Source organism: Cetorhinus maximus, chromosome 23, assembly GCF_964194155.1.
Source record: "Cetorhinus maximus chromosome 23, sCetMax3.hap1.1, whole genome shotgun sequence".
Taxonomy (NCBI): Eukaryota; Metazoa; Chordata; class Chondrichthyes; order Lamniformes; family Cetorhinidae; genus Cetorhinus; species Cetorhinus maximus.
The window spans coordinates 18,782,160-18,794,333 of record NC_135901.1 but is presented as its reverse complement, the minus strand read 5'-3'; the positions used below and the strand labels follow the sequence as shown (position 1 = coordinate 18,794,333).

General features: G+C 43.2%; 1 long non-coding RNA gene across 1 annotated transcript in view; it reads right to left on the bottom strand.

Annotated features, from left to right (window-relative positions):
- The window catches only part of LOC144697371 (uncharacterized), a 423,816-nt gene that overhangs the window by 342,364 nt on the left and 69,278 nt on the right, over window positions 1–12,174 (bottom strand). The window lies entirely within an intron of this gene.

Sequence of the window (12,174 nt, the reverse complement as noted above, 5' to 3'; positions counted from 1 at the left end):
TCCTTTCCCCCAGGCCCATCGACACCACTCCATTTTCCCGATTACACTGTTTCCTCTCCTTTCCCAGACAGGTGTTTTTAACCAGTCCTGTCTGGGACGTGAATTAAAAACAGAAAATGCTGGAAAAACTCAGCAGGCCGAACAGCATCTGTGGGGGAAAAAAACAGAGTTAACGTTTCGAGACCTAATGACTCTTCTTCAGAGCCCAAGGCCCTTCAGTGAAAGAGTCACTACGCCACCCAGCGACCCATCGGTGTTAATACACCTTTACCTCTGCCTTTTTATGGCAAACTCCAGAGCCAGAATGATTGCAAAGCGAGGAGAACTTCGGTGATTTCACTCATACTCTGGTCTGTCACAATCACATGTCAGGTAATTGTAAACAGCAGGGATCTGCTTCATCAGAGGCCCATGCAGGACACTATATGGAGGGCAAAAGTTTCCTTTACACTGTCCCATCAAACACTCCCAGGGTCGGTGTAGCAGGGGTTAGAGAGATAGTAAAAGTTGTTTTTAGTTCTTTACCCTTTCATGAGATGTGGGTATCGCTGGCAAGGCCGCCCCAAACAGCCCGGCTTCCGAGGCCATTTCAGAGGGCAGTTAAGTGTCAGTCACATTGTTGTAGACCTGGAATCACTTATCGGCCAGGCCGGGTAAGGATAGCAGATTTCCTTCACTAAAGGACATTAGGGGAGCAGATGGGCTTTTACGACAATCTGTGATAGTTGTCATGGTCACCATTACTGAGGCCTGTTTTCAATTCCAGATTTTATTAATTGAATTCACATTCCAGCAGCTGCCATGAGGTGTCAGCTGTGGCTCAGTTCATAGCACCCTCGCCTTTGAATCAGAGGGTTGTGGGTTCATGTCCCACTCCCGGAAACCAAGAACTGTGATTGTACTCGAAAGAGTTGCAATCTGTGACTGTTGATTAAAAGCTTCCAGCAGCTGCCATGAGGTGTCAGCTGTGGCTCAGTTCATAGCATCCTCGCCTTTGAATCAGAGAGTTGTGGGTTCATGTCCCACTCCCGGAAAACCAAGAACTGTGATTGTACTCGAAAGAGTTACATTCTGTGATTGTTGGTAACTCGAAAGAGTTTCCAGCAGCTGCCATGTTGGGATTTGAACCCAAGCCCCCAGGGCATTCGCCTGGACTCTCTGTACCTTGTCCAATTAAACACTCACAAGGCAGAGACGTCACAATCCACCTTCTCAATGCAATTAGGGATGGGCAATAAGTGCTGGCCCAGAGCCATGCCCACATCGCATAAATGAATAACAAAAAATACACATATACCGCAGATTGAACCGTTGGCACAAACCATGAGATGATTCCTGGAGACTAGGGCCGATCTGACACAGACACATTATGGAGCAGTAATCCTGCGAAGTATCACCACAGTTTGGGGCTTATCAAGAACACCGGGGAGCACAAATCGTGGAAATTCCCAGGCCCTGCGGCCTGCCTGATGCAACAACTGAACTCACTGAACATCACCCCAGGGATCCTCTCTTCCTGCTCCATTCCCCCTGATACCATCCTCCTGAACTCACTAAACATCACCCCAGGCATCCTCTCTCCCTGCTCCATTCCGTCTGATATCATCCTCCTGAACTCACTGAACATCAACCCAGGGATCCTCTCTCCCCGCTCCATTCCCTCTGATACCATCCTCCTGAACTCACTGAACATCACTCCAGGGATCCTCTCTCCCTGCTCCATTTCCTCTGATACCATCCTCCTGAACTCACTGAACATCACCCCAGGGATCCTTTCTCCCTGCTCCATTCCCTCTGATACCATCTCTAGTGGGATACTTCAAACTCTCACTCCACTGATTCGGCACAGGCTGTTATGCGTTTTCAGTTTTAAATCAATAATAAAATCGCTCTGTTCGAGCAGTGTGGACATGAGCAAAGAACCCTAATTCTCACACGAGAAATTGAACCCGGGCCACGGAGAGTCCCAGCCACTAGGCCAGCAGGGAGGCTGCCCCTGCAGTTTGATAAACGATACTTTTGCCATTTTTTTCATTTCAGACCGCTTCCTCCAGAGACAAAATGACCTATTCAGCCAATTAAAACAACCATTGTAATTGGCAAGAACATGAAATTGACAGTGTGGTGAAATATCACCAAAAGCTGTGAATTGCAAAATTCAATTTCCAAAAGCCACCAACCTAATCACTGCGGCTCTTGTGAAACGTGCACGGCGATATCAAATTCTTCCACTTTCATGTTACATCTTTCAACTTTCAACCTCCGCCTCAGTCATTTTCAGTTCTGTTTAATACCCACGTGGAACTTTAACTCTGCTCCTCGTTCCATGGATTTTGGCTGACTTGTTATGCATTTTATATTACGATAAAGCCGGGAATTCGTGCTCTAGTAAAAACAGAGTGCCGCTGAATTTCACAGCAGGTCTGACAGCACCTGTGGAGAGAGAAACAGAGTTCACGCTTCCAGTCCATATGACTCTTCTTCAGAACTCAAGGGAGGTAGAAATATGAAACAAAAACAGAATTACCTGGAAAAACTCAGCAGGTCTGGCAGCATCGGTGGAGAAGAAAAGAGTTGACGTTTCGAGTCCAACATGACCCTTCAACAGAACTGAAGTATAGTTAGGAGAGGGGTGAAATATAAGCTGGTTTAAGGTGGGGGGCGGGGGGAGAGAAGCTGAGGGTGGGGTGGTTGTGGGGACAAGCAAGCAGTGATAGGAGCAGATAATCAAAAGATATCAAAGAGGTGTTGAAGGTGGTGAGGCGTTTTATGCTGCTGACGAGGGTGGGTGGAGCAGATGGAGCAAAAAAGTTCAGGGATAGGTTGGAGGTCAGGAGAGATTCAATGACAAAGATATTATGGAACACAAGTCAAAGGCAACGGGAATGATATTATTAATTATGAAAGCAGGCGTTAATATCTACACAAAGGTCAGCACTGACTGGAAGCAAAATAGTAGAATGTGTTATTAGCAGAAAAAGGGTCAGCGCTGTCTGAAAGCAAAACAGAAGAACAAGATGCAGACTGGCACTTGGGGGGTGTGGAGGCTGCAGGGAAATTAAAATGGAGGACAGATTTCATAATGTGAATTTTTTGACCTCAAAGTTGAGTCCAGAAGTCTGTAGAGTGTCTAATGAGAAGATGAGGTGCTGTTCCTCCAGTTTGCGTTGGGCTTCACTGGAACATTGTAGAAGGCCAAAGGCAGAAATGTGAGCGTGAGGGCAAGATGGTGAACTGAAATGGCAAGTGAAAGATAGGTCTGCATCATTCTTGTGGACTGTGTGAAGGTGTTCCGCAAATGGGACAGTCAGTCTATGTTTAGTCTCCACAGTGTGGAGACCACATTGTGAGGAGTGAATACAATAGGCTGAATTGTAAGAAGTGCAAATAAATCTAAGCTTCATCTGGAAGGAGTGTTTTGGGCCTTGGACGGTGAGAAGGGAGGAGATAAAGGGAGGAGGTAAAGGTAAAGTGTTACACCTCCTGCGATTGCATGGGAAGGTGCTGTGGGAAGGGGATGAGGTGTTGGGCACGATAGAGTTTTTGAATCAGAAATTGGTTTCTGGTTGTGATATCTTGCACAACAGCGAGACCAGGAATCAAACCTGGGCGATGAGAGCACCGAATCCTAACCATTAGATCACCAGGATGTTTCTGTAACATCTTGTTTAGCGACTTCTACTGTCAACTCAAACATTGGCGTTTTGACTCCATCTAGGGCAAGTAGATTCTCTCTCTTCCTGCTTCTATTTCTATTACCAAGGCAGTTCTGCGTCGTGTCCTTTGGCTTCAAGGAAATGTTGTACAAACTTTGCCAGCCTTGCTGTTATCCAGTAAGTTCCCAGTCAAGTAGTTTTACGAATATTAATTTCAAAGAAAATGAGATAAGTTAGATCACACATATGCATAACATCCAACTCATTAGAAATATTGGGTTCAAAGCAACAAATAGAAATTGATTCTTTGATTGCACATCTAGAACTGGAACACACCATCGCACCGCACTGACTGTTTACATGCTGTTCAGTGAAAATTTCAATCATTCTCGACTTTGTGGCATTTGGGCACTGAGTCGGTAAGCAGTCTGGACTCAAATAATGTGCGAACGTACAAACTAGGAGCCGGAGAGTTCACTCGGCCCTTCTAGCCTGCTTCATCACTCAATAAGATCACAGCTGATCTGATTGCAACCTCCCACCTACCCTTGATAGCCTTTCACCCCCTTGTTGATCAAAAATCTATCCAGCCCTGTCCTTAAAATATTCAAAGACTCTGCTTCCACTGCCTTTTGAGGAAGAGTTATGAAGACTCATGACCCTATGAAAGAAAAAAATTCTCCTAATTTCTGCCTTAAATGATCGACGCCTTATTTTTAAACTGTGAGCCCCCAGTTCCAGATTCTCCCACAAGAGGAAACATCCTCTCCACATCCACTCTGTTTAGACCCTTCAAGATCTTAAAGATTTCGATCAAGTCACCTCTTACTCTTTCAAACTCCAGTGGATACAAGCCTAACTTGTCTAACCTTTCCTCATAAAACAATGAACCCCTTCTTGGTAATGGTCTATGTCATGAAGAGATATTAATGTATATAATGTTATTGGAAATTATTTTTAAATTGGTCTTGTAGTGGGGTCTGTGTCTGTGGGTGTGTCTGCGTGTGTCTCAATTGGATTAAAGCCAGCTAGTATGGGTGTATTGTTGTATAGTAGTTTTGAGGTGTAAACAGTAAGGTAGGGAGCACATTTGCATTCTGTTGAATAAACCATTCAAAGATTGGGGGTGAAATCTTGCACCTGGCTAGGAAACACCAAACAGTATGTTCATATTACGAATAAAATTGGTGCTATGAAAGAGGCTTATTGTTAGAAGAGGTGGAGTTCAAGGGCCTGGTGATGCAATGAGGTTTTGCGTTTAAAGGGAAGACTAGGTATATCCAGAAAAGTTTTGTGTGTGGAATTCAGAGGCATTGAAGATCTAAGCCTCCTGTAAGCTTACCACTGTGTCTGCGAAGGAACAAATTGAAAAGAACCTCATTTTGATTTCGTAAGATAAAATGTGCTGCGTCTGGTGTCTGTTTGGAGTCTATAGGTTATTGTTGCCTTGATTAAGATTAACTCAGTCGTTACCAACTGCTGTGTCATAACAGTCCAGTAACCCTTCTCTGAACTATGCTAACACATTTGCATATTTCCTTAAATAAAGAGACCAGTACTGTAAACAGGACTCCAGATGTGTTCTTACCAATGTCCCGTACTTTTGCATTCAGTTCATCTCAAAACTGGCTGTACTGAAATAGTTCGGCGTTTTCTTATTCTTTTGGACCGATTGAGCAGCTTCACCTATTCTGAAATGATGCGCCATCTGCTATCTTAATTTCCCTGAGTTATATATATCTCTTTCAGCCTATCTGCATCCTCCCCCACTGCTTATCTTTCGGCTAAGCTAAAGTTTAATTGTAGACCACAGCCAGGATCGAACACGGTACGAATTTTAAGGGTTCTGCTCTAACCACTGAGCTACGGAGCCAACTACTGACCGAATTCCAGAAATGTCCATCTCCTCTTGCAACTTTTAAACCTCCTGTACAGTTTACCATGAAGATACATAACGAAAGTGAGTGAAGTTTGCGATGGCAAAAATGCGTTCACCAACTCAAGGAACTGAACCACATTGATACATGGAAAGGAACACACACAGACATAGAAACCGATAGTGACAGAGACGTCAGGAGAGACAAACATCCAGAAAGCATGGACGTCATCACATTGGCTCCGTTTTTGTTCCATTTCCAACTGCAAATTTGATGAATGCGGATGAACGGAAATGAAAAGTACACGGGAGCATTTGAAAGATTTTTTTAGTCCATTTAATTGATGATTAATTCTGTAACTCATTCTTAAAACAGGAACAGTGAGAAATGTAACCTGGCGGGATTTGAACCTAGATCTGGAAACTTTAAAGGATTCCAAACCCATTACCTTAACCACTCAGCTCTGTACGTAGGCGCCATGTAAAATATAATGCTCTGTACATAGAATCATAGAATGGTTACAGCAGAGAACGAAGACATGCAGCTCCACCTATCCCTGGCTGCCCTGCAATTTCCTCGATCTTTCCGACAGGATGGAGCACTGCACACGTCCCGAGCACACACTAAGGGATTTGACTGAAAAGATGAACCGTCTGAAATTCTAGCAGCGGTGGGATTTAAGACCACACCTCCATGGGGGCTAGAATCTAAATCCAGCGCCTTAGACCGCTCAGCCACGCTACCGCAGTGGAAACGAAAATTGCCATTGCCTTGACTGAAAATTTCAATCATCCTTCATTTTGAAGCATATGGGGCGGGGGTGGGGGGGGTGGGGGCACTCAGTTACTGACCAGTTCCCAGTGAAATAAAAAAAACACAGAAAGAAACAATCTCCGGATGCATCTTTCCAACCTGTTTTTTCTCTCTGAACGTTTTTAACATGAAGCCACACAACTAACGTGAATGGAGTTTGGGATGGTAAAAATGTGTTCATCAGCTCGTGGGGCTGAACCACATTGATATATTCCTGATCCGAACCACTCACTGTGCAACAGAGAAGCCCCTTTAAAATTGTAACCATTATTTTCTGTTTCCTCTTCTCTCCAACCAAAATGAATCACTTCACATTTCCTTCCGTCAAATTTCAGCTGCCACTTGTCTGTCCAAATGGATTTGTTGAAGGGCCCGAAAGGAGAACCGACTCAAACTAGGAATGAAAGAGTGAGAATGAAGGAAGAGAAGTGACGGGTTTTGTGGATCCCGGGGGAAAGAGACTCCAGGATCAGTTCATTGTGACAGTTCACACAGCAACAAGAAAACAACATTCCCTGATGAGGGCCAAACCCAGGCGGCAGGAGTGGGAGTGCCGAATATCAACGTGTTTAGTTATAACACAGAAGACTTGTTCAGCCAATAACAGCATCGAGTGTGTTCGACATGAACATGAAGTGAACAGTGAGGGGAAATAGTGCCACAAGCTGCGGATGTACAACTTTCAATTTCCAAACCAACCAACAGAATCAATGCGGCTCCTCTGAAACTTTCAAGGCAAATATTGATCCTTTATAAGGTGCAGTTTCCAGAACTATCCACAGTCCTCCTGGTGTGATCTAACCTGAGCTTTGTGTAGCTGCAGCAAACCTTTCCATCTTTTCTTTGACAGCCTCTGTAACCGGTTGTACAGCAAGGGGAATTAGATTATATAGAGCAACTGAGAAAAATGAGGACATGCCTGATGTGAATAAATTTCTTTTGAAAGTTCGTATGAAATCGGCTGCATAAATACATTTTTTGGTTCAAAAACTATATATGAATCTAAAGTCCAACTCTTGATGTCATTGGGTCAGGGAAACTTTGTTAATGATCATACAGTGCACATGGGCACTGCAGAAACTCCTGCACCTCTTTCAATATTGTTTCTCTTCACTCAGAGTTTTCAAAATGGGATTGGACAATGACTTGAAAGCGAGAAAAATCAGAGTTATGGAAAGCTCTTTGTAAAATGCTATCATAGACACGATGGGCCGAATTGTCTCCTAATGTATTGTGTAATTTTATGATGCCATTGTTAGATCAGTCTGTCCCCAGCATTCCTATTTATAACAGCTGAATCCATTTCTTCAAAACAAAGACCCAAAGTGCTGCTGCAGGGCGGCACAGGTTAACATTTTGGACAGGTCCATTGTGATCTCAGCAGTGTGTCGTTTCTGTAGTTTAGTGGTAATCATGTGCACCTAACATACAGAAAGTCCCTCATTCGAAACTAGGCAAAAAAGAAGCTTTGCCAAAAGCCCTTTGTTAAGTGTGAAGGGAAGTTCTCTAATTTACTTGTGTTATGAAAGACAGCATCATACAACCACACGACATTTCTTGTCGAGGTGAATAACATCCTACAAAATAAAAATAGCCGCCACGAAACACGAACCGCTGGAAGTTATTAAACATTTCCAACCGTCACTCGGCAGGCCGATTAGCAGGTTGTGCAGTCAACAAAAAAGGATTATTGATGCAGATTAACATACTTACTCCCCGTCTCAAAGAGTGGCTAACAGCAATGTATGCTCCTGAAGGCAGATGCAAGCCATACTGTAACTGAAACTGAGGAAATGGCAGACATGCTGCAGAATCACTTTCCATCGGTCTTCAGAATAGAGGGAGAGGAAAAACTACAAGGGAGCCGAGGAAATCGAGACTCAGTGTAGGTCTGGTGACATCCCTCCTTTCCTATTCAGTCTGGAAAGAAGAGACATGACGGGATTTCGGCACTTGAATGTAAAAGATGCCATGAGCCTATTTGAAAGAAGATCAGGAGTGTTCTCCCCACTTCCTGGTCAATGTTTATCCTCAATCAACTGTTTCCATGTATCCACAATGAATGTCCCACCCTTTTGTTTGGAAGAAGCAAACCTTTTAGACAATTGCAAATGTGGTAGCGACGATCTGAAGTTTTAAGTGGGTATCTTGCCAGATTGCTTTGCATCAGCTTCTGTGGCGCAATTGTTCAGTATTTGGCTATTTGGTTGGTGGTTCGAGCCCATCCACCGGTGGAGTTTTCACTTCATCAGCGTTCATTCCCCCACAGATCTGGGTTGTCAGGGTCCACTTTACCTGCAAGAAAATATTTCACAATCGAGGCAAGTATTTCTGTTATTTAGTGAATTCCCGTGCAAGCAATTTTTTTTCTCGTGTTTATTCACGTCAAGTTTAATGAGAAACCGATTAGACCAACCATGTACCTATATCCAACACATTGGAAATCTATGAAGTCATTGGATTCAAACAAACCTATTCACTCCTCCTCCTCCAGCTCCACAGTGAGTGGGACAGGGAAAAGCAGAAAAGCAGCAATATTCCGACCCCACACTCTCCAATCACCCGCTGCCAGCAGAAAGCAGCTACAGTAGCTTCAATCAGCGGGTTACTGCCCATCCCTGGGACGCAAGATACTCCAATCCGGGCTAAACCTCCCAATACACCGATCAGAGGCTCAGGGAAACACAGGTAGATTATATCCCGGTCACTAAACCTCCGAGCATCATTTACAGAATACCCGAGTGAGTGGGTCACAAATAAAAACAATGACAACTTTCTAAATCTTTTCACTGCAAAATTGCTCCCTTTTGTTTAAAAGCTGACTGTGGTGGATCTGAACATGAGAACCATGGGATTTGTGTTACCAACTGACCTATTTTCCATTGTTTGTTCATCAGGTTTGCAATTCAATTTGTGTTGGAGATTGAAGCGAATCTGATTTCAAAATATGGTTATAAAGCAGGTAAATATTAAATCCAGGAACAAATCCTGAGGAAAATGGATCACAATGTTTGGAAGGAGGTGCAGCTGAGAAGCAGAAGCTGTGAATGATGTTATTGATGATTGATGGGAAAGCATTGGACCCTTGGGCTTCTGGTGGTCAATTTCCTTCTCTACTATTGCATTCAGACAGTTATCTCGCTGTGATAAGGGATATGGACATGTCATCACCACATGTCTCACTAGCTCAGTCAGTGGAGTTTGAGATCTTGAAACGTCCTCGGTTTGACCCATTCCTCCAAGGTATCATGGGACTCAAAGTAAGTCATTCTCCAGCACGCTATCATTCACATCACAATTGCTGGTTTATGAGTTAAAACTGCCCCCAGCTTCACTGGAAGCACGGCAGACATGTGGCCCAGTGTACAATGAATGACGGTATTTGAAGTGGCAATTTCCAGTCAAGCCACTGTACCAGCAAAACTGCTCAGAGTCAGAGGGTTAGAATAAACACTTACTGGGGAACTGAGAGAAGTGGGTGCAGTTCAAACACAATCCAGATGAGAAAGATCAGATTTATATGGTTAGGGGAAAGTATTGGGAAACTCCTGTTGAACATTATTCACATCAAAATGAGCGAGGGGCAAAGATTCGATAGGATGGGTCTGTTTTCTTTGGAACAGAGGAAGCGAAGAAGATTTAATTGAGTATAAAATTATAAGGATTGAGATGGAGAGGATGGGAAGGACATATTTCCATAAGCAGGACCATCAATAACCAGAGACATAGAATTAGAAAGAAACAAACCCTCACATTTATAAAGCACCTTTCATCACCACCGGAATCCCAAAGGGCCTTTTAGACAATGATGATACTTTGGAAATGTATTCACTATTGTAATGGAGGAAATGGAGCAAATTCCCACAAACAGCTGCATAATGATGACCAGATAGCCTGTTCTTGTGGTGCTGATTGAGGCATAAATAATAAATATCGGACAGGACACGGAACACTGTTCTATGTCAAAATTGTGATTTGAGATCTTGTACAATCAGCTGAAAAGGCAGACGAGGTCTCAGTTTAACGTCTCATCAATAAGACTTATTACACTTGAAAGTGGGGGACTCCCTCTGTATTGCACTGGACGCTCGGCCCAGGCTGTTATACTCATGCCCGACAATGGCATTTGAGTTCACAATTTTCTAAGTGAGAATGAAGAGCGGTACCAGCTGACCCATGGCAGACTAAACAATTCAAATTAACGTATCTCGGGTTAAGAATTAGAGAAAAGCTGTAGAGCAGTTTATTTCGCACAGAGGGTGGTGGGGGTCTGGAGCTCACTGTCAAAGCTGATTGTAGAGACAGAAACCCCCTTTGAGGCATGGGAATAACACATGGAAAAACATTTGCGGTGCTGCAACCTACAAGGCTATGGAGCAAGAGCCACAACATGGGATTCGGCTGGATTGTTCCTTTTCTGCTGGCATGGACATGATAGATCGAATGGTCTCCTTCTGGATCGTAAGTATTTCTGTTTCATTGTTTCAATGCTTCAATTGATTATTTTCTTTTCCCTGTGTCAGTTGTGTGTTTGCTCAATGAAATATTTCCATAAGGCAATGGAGGACAAGGATTCAGTTTTCAATGTGGAGCAGAAGAGAAATAGATCAACAGAGAAACAACACATTTCCAATCAGAGCATAAATAGGTGACAGATACAGAATGACTCTCCTACCTTTAGTTTCTTCACTAAACCCATTACCATTCCATTCCATTAGCATAGCTTTTGCCTAGCATCCTTGTCCCTGGTGTTATTTATTCTCTTCTGCCTTCCACCCAATCACAAAACTTCTCTCCTGCTATAACATCTTTAATAATAGCTTCTAACATTTCCCTTAACATCTGTCAAGGTCACCATAGTTTTCTGAAAGGGAAATCATGTTTAACCAATTTATTGGCGTTCTTTAAAGAAGTCACATGTGCTGTGGATAATGGGGAACCAGTGGATGTACTGTACTTAGATTTCCAGAAGGCATTTGATAAGGTGCCACATTAAAGGTTATTGATGAAAATAAAAGCTCATGGTGGAGGGGGTAACATATTGACATGGATAGACGATTAACATGAATGGGTCATTTTCTGGTTGGCAAAATGTAACGAGTGGTGTGTCTCAGGAATCAGAGCCGGGCCTCAATTTTTTACAATTTATATAAATGACTTGAATAAAGGGACCGAATAATGGTTGTTAAATTTGCTGATGACACAAAGAAAAGTAGGAAAGTGAGGTGTGAGAGGACATAAGGAGGCTAAAAAGGGATATAGACAGTTACGTGAGTGAGCAAACAACTGGCAAATTGAGTATAACGTGGGCAAATGTGAAATTGCCAAATTTTGGCAGGAGGAATAAAAAGGCAGCTTATTACCTAAATGGTGAGAGATTGCAGAGTTCTGAGATGCAGAGGGGTCGTGGTGTCCGAGTGCATGAATCACAAAAGGTACAGCAAGTAATTATGAAAGCTAATAGAATGTTATCGTTCATTGTGAGGGGAACTGAATACAAAAGTTGGGAGGCTACACTGCAGTTATACAGGGCAGTGGGGAGACCATATATAGAATACTGTGTACAGTACGGTTCCCCTTATTTAAGAATGGATGTAAATGCGTTGGAATCAGTTCAGAAAAAGTTTACTAGGCTAATATTTGGGATGGGCCGATTGTCTTTTGAGGAAAGGGTGGACAGGCTAAGCTTGTATCTGCTGGAATTTAGAAGAGTAAGAAGCAACTTGTTTGAGACATATAAGATCCTGAGGCGTCTTGAGAAGGTGGGCGTGAAAAGGATGTTTCCTCTTGTGGGAGAATCTTGAATTAGGTGTCACTGTTTAAAAATA